Source organism: Apium graveolens, chromosome 2 (assembly GCF_009905375.1).
Source record: "Apium graveolens cultivar Ventura chromosome 2, ASM990537v1, whole genome shotgun sequence".
In the NCBI taxonomy this organism is placed as follows: Eukaryota; Viridiplantae; Streptophyta; class Magnoliopsida; order Apiales; family Apiaceae; genus Apium; species Apium graveolens.
In genome coordinates, this window is record NC_133648.1 from 163,041,660 (window position 1) to 163,049,154 (window position 7,495).

Here is a 7,495-nt window from a genome sequence, read left to right on the forward strand (position 1 = left end):
GTTGATGGAGGTCAGCATCTCGGGGGGTTGTCTAACAACCGGTGCGTGCTTCTGACAGCGGTCACACTTTTTCACATATTCTTTGGCATCGTCCATCATTTCTGGCCAATAGAAGCCTAAACGGGTTATCTTATAAGCCAAAGCCCTGCCCCCAAGTGTTGCCCACAAATACCTTCATGTACTTCTTCAAGAGCCAAGCGTGCCTCATCGGGCCTGAGACACCTTAAGTAGGAACCACGAAAGATCTTTTATACAGAATCCCATCTATCAAAGAGTACCTTAGTGCCCGAACAACTAACTTCCGTGCTTCAGTAGAATCATTTGGCAACCAACCGGTTTGAATGTGGGCCTTAATGGGATCTATCCATGACGTCCTCAGGCCTACAGGAGCTACAAGCTTAACATCTATGCTCCGTGTCTTCAAAACGCGGAAGTACACACTTCCTGAACTTTCTTCTATCTCGGATGAAGCAAACTTTGATAATGCATTTGCCTTAGCATTTTCCTCCCTTGGAATGTGCTCAACATGTCATTCATTGAATTGGGTCATCACAGCCCTTACGAGGCGGACATACTTAGCCATCTTATCATCCCTTGCCTCAAACTCTCCCTTTACCTGAGATATGACCAACTTCGAGTCTCCACGGACTTTTAAGTTCTTGACTCTAAATGTCCCTGCTAGGCCGATGCCAGCTATCAGGGCTTCATATTCTGCCTCATTGTTTGTGGTTGGGAAGTCTAACTTCATGGCATACTCAATCAAGAACCCATCAGGGCTTTGTAAAACCAATCTTGCTCCACTTGAATTTGTTTTTGATGCTCCATCAAAATAGAGAACCTAATATTCTTTCTCCTTATCATCCTTCTCTTTGTCCCCCTTATCAACTTCCTTGTCTTGAGGTATGGTATCTTCCTGCCCCCCGACTTCTTGGTTCGGTATGGTACATTCCACCACGAAGTCAGCTAATGCCTGGGCTTTTATTACCGTCCATGGCTTGTACTTAATGTCGAACTCTCCCAGCTCTATTGCCCACTTGATCAACCTCCCACTATCCTTGGGACTATGAATGATATTTCTCAGGGGCTGATTTGTTAGCACCTCAATTTGATGAGCCTGAAAGTAAGGACGTAACTTTCTTGAAGCCATCATCAAGGCTAGAGCAAATTTCTCAATAGTTGAATAATTCAACTCAGCACCATGCAGAATTTTGCTGACATAATATACGGGTTTCTGGATTTTCAGTTCCTCCTTAACCAATACAGCGCTCAAAGCACTCTCTGAAACAGCTAAGTACAAGAATAAAACTTCATTCAAAGCTGGCTTGGCCAACAACGGGGACATATATTTCTTTAATTCCTCGAATGCATTCTGGTTTTCCTCATTCCATACAAAGTCCTTATTGTTCTTTAGTGACTTGAAGAATGACAAGCATTTGTCTCCTGACTTGGAGATGAATCGTCCCAGCGCAGCAACCCTTCCTGTGAGCTTCTGAACATCCTTGACAGTTTTTGGCGGTTCCATGTCCTGGATTGCCTTTATTTTATCGGGGTTAGCCTCGACCCCTCTCTTGGAGACTATCAATCCCAAAACATTTCCAGACCCTACTCCGAAAGCACACTTTGTAGGATTTAACATCATCTTGTGGTACCTCAGGACCTCAAAAGCTTCCCTCAAATGGGTTATATGATCAGTCTTTACTAGACTCTTGACTAACATGTCATCAACATAGACTTCCATAGTCTTACCAATAAGATCCTTAAAAATTTTATTTACCAAACTTTGATAGGTGGCTCCTGCATTCTTAAGACCAAATGCCATAACAAGATAACAATAAACACCAAAGTCAGTGATGAATGATACCTTTGGAATGTCACCCTTGTGCATCTTAATCTGATTGTATCCACTAAATCCATCCATGAAGCTCAGCATCTCATGCGCAACAGTGGCATCAATCAAAGTATCAATCCTTGGCAATGGAAAACAGTCCTTAGGGCATTCATCATTCAAATCAGTGAAGTCTATACACATCCTCCACTTTCCATTGGCCTTCTTCACCATTACAGGGTTTGCTAACCATTCCAGAAATTGAATCTCCTTAATGAAACCAGCCTCTAAGAGCTTCTCTACTTCCTGTTTTATAGCCTCTTGTCTTTCCAGGGCAAAGTTTCTTTTCTTTTGCTTAACTGTCTTCCGGTTTGGGTCCACGTTTAACTTGTGAGTAATCAGCTCCCGGTCTATGCCTGGCATATCAGCTGCTGACCATGCAAACACATCACAATTTTCTTACAAAAATCTCACCAACTTCCCTCTAAGGGGTTCCTCAAGTGTGGCTCCAATGAAAGTCATCCTCTCAGGATTCTTGGGGGCTAAAGAAATCGAAACCAAGTCTTCTGCCGACTTTCCTCTTTTCTCATCATTCTCTCGGATATCCATATCTTCAATAGGAAGAACCCGCCCCCCGACTCCATCTGCCCTCAAAGAGGCTACATAACAGCTTCTAGCCATTTTTTGATCTCCTCTCTCTTCTCCAATCCCATTTCGGGTGGGAAACTTCATAACTGAATGGTAGGAAGAAGGGACTGCCTTGAAGGCATGTATCCCTGTTCCCCCATGATAGCATTATAAGTTGAACTAGCCTTTACCACCACAAAGTCCAACATCTGCATTGCTTGCCTTGGTTCCTGACCTATGGTGGTTGGCAACTTGATTATCCCTTCCACGGGACATTCTACTCCCGCAAATCCATATATCGGCATGTCGGTTATGGTCAATTGGGAGTCGTTATATCCCATCCTTAGAAAGCCATCATGGAGCAAGATATCCACTAAAGCACCATTATCCACAAGGACCCTCTTAACCGGGCTATTTCCTATTATCAGTGTTATGACCAACGGGTCGTCATGAGGAAATTTCACACCCTCTAGGTCAGAATCATCAAAAGCCAATGTTACTTATGTCCTGGCCCTCTCCGGGGCTTCTCCAACAATATGCATAACCTCTCTAGTATATGATTTTCTGGAGTTTCTGGATAATCCAGCAGTAGTTGGTCCTCCAAAGATTGTGTTTATCACAGGTCCTCGAGGTCGCGACCCTCCAAAAATTGCGTTTATAACCGGTCCTCTAGGCTGGGGATTCCGCCCCTGATCGTCTTGGTCCCTCCTACGATCTTCAAAGTTCTTCCTTCCATTGTTATTCATATCCCCTCCTTCTCCAGTGTATTTGTTCAATCTTCCTTTTCGAATAAGGAACTCAATTTCATCTTTCAGTTGTCTACACTCATCGGTGTCATGACCAACATTTTTGCGAAATCTGCAATACTTGCTCTTATCTAGCTTGGCAGGATCAGCCTTCAAGGGCTTACGCCAACGAATATCTCGATCTTTTTCGATTTCCATCAGGATCTGGCTTCTAGGAGCATTCAGCTTAGCATATTCAGTGAACTTTTGCCCAGGTCCTCCCTTCTTGGGGTTTGAATTAGGGTTTTGCTCAGTTCTAGGATACTTGTCCTCAACGATATACTCCAGATCATTTTTTCGCATCTTGCCTCCAGTGGGCTCATTACTCACTACGGTCTTCCTCATGCTCTCTTCCACCTTGATATAGTACCCTGCCCTATCTTGGAGCTGCAACATGCTTTCAGGGGGACGTTTGGCCAAGGACATCTTAAAAAACTCATCCCTAGTTCCTTGTTGCAGTGCTATCATGGCTACCTTATCATCAAGGTTTGGGACTTTTAAAACCTCCTTTGTGAAACGATTCAGGTAGTCTCTCAAGGATTCCTTTGTTCCCTGCACAATGCTCATAAGAGATGCTGAACTTTTCTCATGTACTCTCCCGCTGATGAATTGCTTAGTAAAAGCCTGACTTAATTCTCTAAACGACCCAATAGAGTTTGGGGGCAAACGACCATACCACCTTTGAGCCATACTCGACAGGGTTTGAGAAAAGGCCCGACACTTAATAACATCATTCACGGGTTGCAACAGCAGTGCATTAGGGAATGTCCTAACATGATTAGCGGGATCTCCCATGCCATCATAAGCTTTGATAGTTGGCATCTTGAACTTCCTTGAGATATGAGCATTCATTATTTCTTCAGTGAAGGGCGGAGTAGGATCATCAGGATCTCTAAGGGGAAGAAGATTGCTTGGATCAGACCTTGGGACAACAACCCTTCTCTGTACTGGACCATCCAAGTCTATGACAGGAGGAGGATTTCTCCCCCTAGGAGGTACTGGGGGTCTGGTGCACCTCCAAGTCGCGCGCCTTTGAATCTCAGCCTCGTGAGCCCTGATCCTTTCCTGCACTTCTTGGGGATTCGTCCCTTGGGTGCTTCGAGGACGTTGGCTACCATCAGTTATCGGCTCTTTGCCAACACGTCTCCTTCTTGGGGCTACTTCATCATCCGAAGATTCGGATTCTCTCTCAGTGTAAGGACCAGAAAATTCCTGATCCTCGGGGATAGGAGCTAAACCTCGTATGTAAGGGGGCGATCGCCCTCGTGCTTCACTCCGTCCAGCATGTCAACCTCGTGGTCACAACAGTTGAATACTCGTACCTAATGGGTCGAGAATTCACAGGTGCATGTAGTTGTTGAACTTGGGGATTCGTACCTTGAATAGCCGAGGGAATCGTCCCTTGTGGCTGAGGTTGAGTTGCCCCTATCTGGGCTTCCCCTTGGGTAGCTGCATAAGTTGAGTGAGAAGGTATTTCTACGGTTGACCAAACCACTTGGGTTATCCCCGATGGTGTTCCTTCCTCTAGAGCTCTAATTTTTCTCCGTGTTCTCGCCATGGTTGTTGTTGTGCTTTTCCCACAGACGACGCCAAATGTTATGGATTAAAAACTAGGGTATATGATTGTTGTATTTATTACTAAGGAACGTGAGCTTCGAGGCTCGATTTGACTGCTCTTGTGTTTCGTGACTCAATCTGCCTTAAAAAGATGCCTACGTACCTTGCTGATTGCCAAGGATCAAGTCAAAAAATAAAGTTCTTGGTGATACTTGCCCTCGGGGCTATGGCGACGAGGGCTCACCAAGGACGTAGTGACTTTCATGCCCTCTAAGGACTAAGTCTAAAACGTAGTTCTGATTGGTGGGGTGATGCCCCTTATATAGATGTTGGGAGTCCTTGAATTGGACTTGGGTTAAGAGACTTGGTGGGCAAGTCTCAGAATTAGAATGGACTTTGGAGTCCTAAGTGGTAGGAAACTGATTCCTTATCCTTTTAGGTCCCTTGGAAGCTAATCTACTAGGATTTATGTCCTTATTGGGACTCTTCTTAATAGCTGATTTTTCCCTTATTAATTAATTACGATTTAATAATCAGGGTCTTGGGCCTCTTCTAATGGGCTTAACTATCAGCACAATGTCAATACAATTAATGCGATATTAGTTACGCAATCAGGGTTTATTTCATTCCCTATCAAAGTAATAACCCCAAACACAGAAACTCACAAATTTTGATTAAGAATATTCAAACCTATAAACCCTAATTTTTGAATTCGAAAATCAAACTCAATTTTCTATATGTTATTGAACTCGGTTTTTGACATATAATATACCAAATTGATCAGAAAAATATTATCTACACGATGGGAGCATCAAATCACATCAACAACATCAAGAACACATTTTCATATTTTAATTATCAAATAATTCGAATATGTTAAATAAATAAGAAAATTACCATGATTTTTGGGCAAAAAATGATGATTGATTCAGAAAGAAGATTTCAAGAGCTTCGTTTTGATATGCTGCACCCCCGAATCGGAGTTCGATAACGCCTTCGTTCGTGTGTTTGATTCTCAGGAACGTATCAGTTTTCTTGGTTTTTCTCTGTATTTACGGTATTTTAACGGGTTGCAAAATGAATAAACGAATAAAATGAAATAAGTAATATGCTTTTTATATTTATGGAATATTGGTTCGTTCTGGATCATTTTGGATCATTAAATCAGTTGCTTAGCCGCTAAGTAACTGCAACAACGATCCGATTTGATATCAGTTTTGGAAAATTATCCCAACCGGGCTTTTTATAAAACAATTTATACGGAAATAATGTGATAATATCTCGTCTTTCGAGAATACGGGTTTTGTTGATTCACCGAAATGATTATCGTATCAAAAATTTTGCGCCGGGTCACGCACAGGTCAAACCGTAATCCGGATCGAAAAAGTCAAAACGCGGAAATTGTCCGGAATTATCAGATTAGGTTAAGAAGTAGTTTTCAGAAGAGTTTCGAGTTGTAAAAACGTAAAAACGGTTGAAGTCGGACGATTCCCCGCTTTATAAAATAATTTTGTTATTATTCAGAAAATAATTAATAATTCATAAATCATTATAAAATCATCTAACACTCCAAAAATTACCAGAAAAATACCTTAATTATCTATATTTTATTCTGGACATATTGAATTTAAGATACTCACATTTTATTACATACAAATATCCAACTATTATTATCAAACATCAGATAACTCACCAAAAATTCATATAATATTCACATAATAATCATATATTGATATAAATAATTACACGATATTTCCCGGATGTTACATCATCTGTAGCTGTAATAGGTGAGACAGGAGGGGTTAAAACTGTATCAGTAGCAGTGTCTTTGGCTTGAGCTAGAAGGACTTCAATGATAATTGGTTCTTTTGAGATCAGAGATTCCTGATCCCCTTCCTCATCTTTTTCAGTATCTTCTGATGGAGTCTTAGCCAGATACCTCATAGCCTTCATTTTCTTCAATCTCCTTGCCAATGAAGGATTTGCTTTAGCAGCTTCAGAACTTACAGATTTCTTTTTCAAAGTATCAGAACTTTGAGCTGTAGTTTCTTTATGAGAAGTAACATTCTCAGCTTCAATTATCACAGGTTCTGATGCATGAACCCGTGCTTCAATTGTTCCCTCAAATCAACAAAATTTATTATTGACCATAATTGTAATCAAAACATTCATCACAGGATAAAGTTAAAAATAGCTGAAGTAAAGATTAACAAATTGTAATTAAAACATGCACAGTCACATAATTTGAATACCACAAATAAGTCAAGTAAAGAAAAATGCCACATAAGCATCAAGGATTCCATCAGGATTTAATATCAAAACTTAACTTAAATCAGATTTTACCAGTCATCAGAATATGGCTTCTGAACTCAAAAAGTGAATATCTTTTTCTGTGATTCTTCATACAGATACTGACTTGTTTTCTTCAGAGTTTAATCATCAGAACTTCCATCAGAACTTGTCCTCGGAATTTATGCAAATGACACTTAACTGTTTGTCAAAAACAACTTAATCACCACAGTAATTTTCATCATTCATATGGAGTGAAAATGTGTGCATTTAGCAAAATATCAGATAAAGATTAAAGTCTGATAAACTTCAGTACATCTTAGAAATAAGGCATAACTAAGAAAAGTGCTTAACTCTGTCATCAATCATGAAGTCTACTATAGAATAAATTTATGCAAGAGTCCACCTCAAC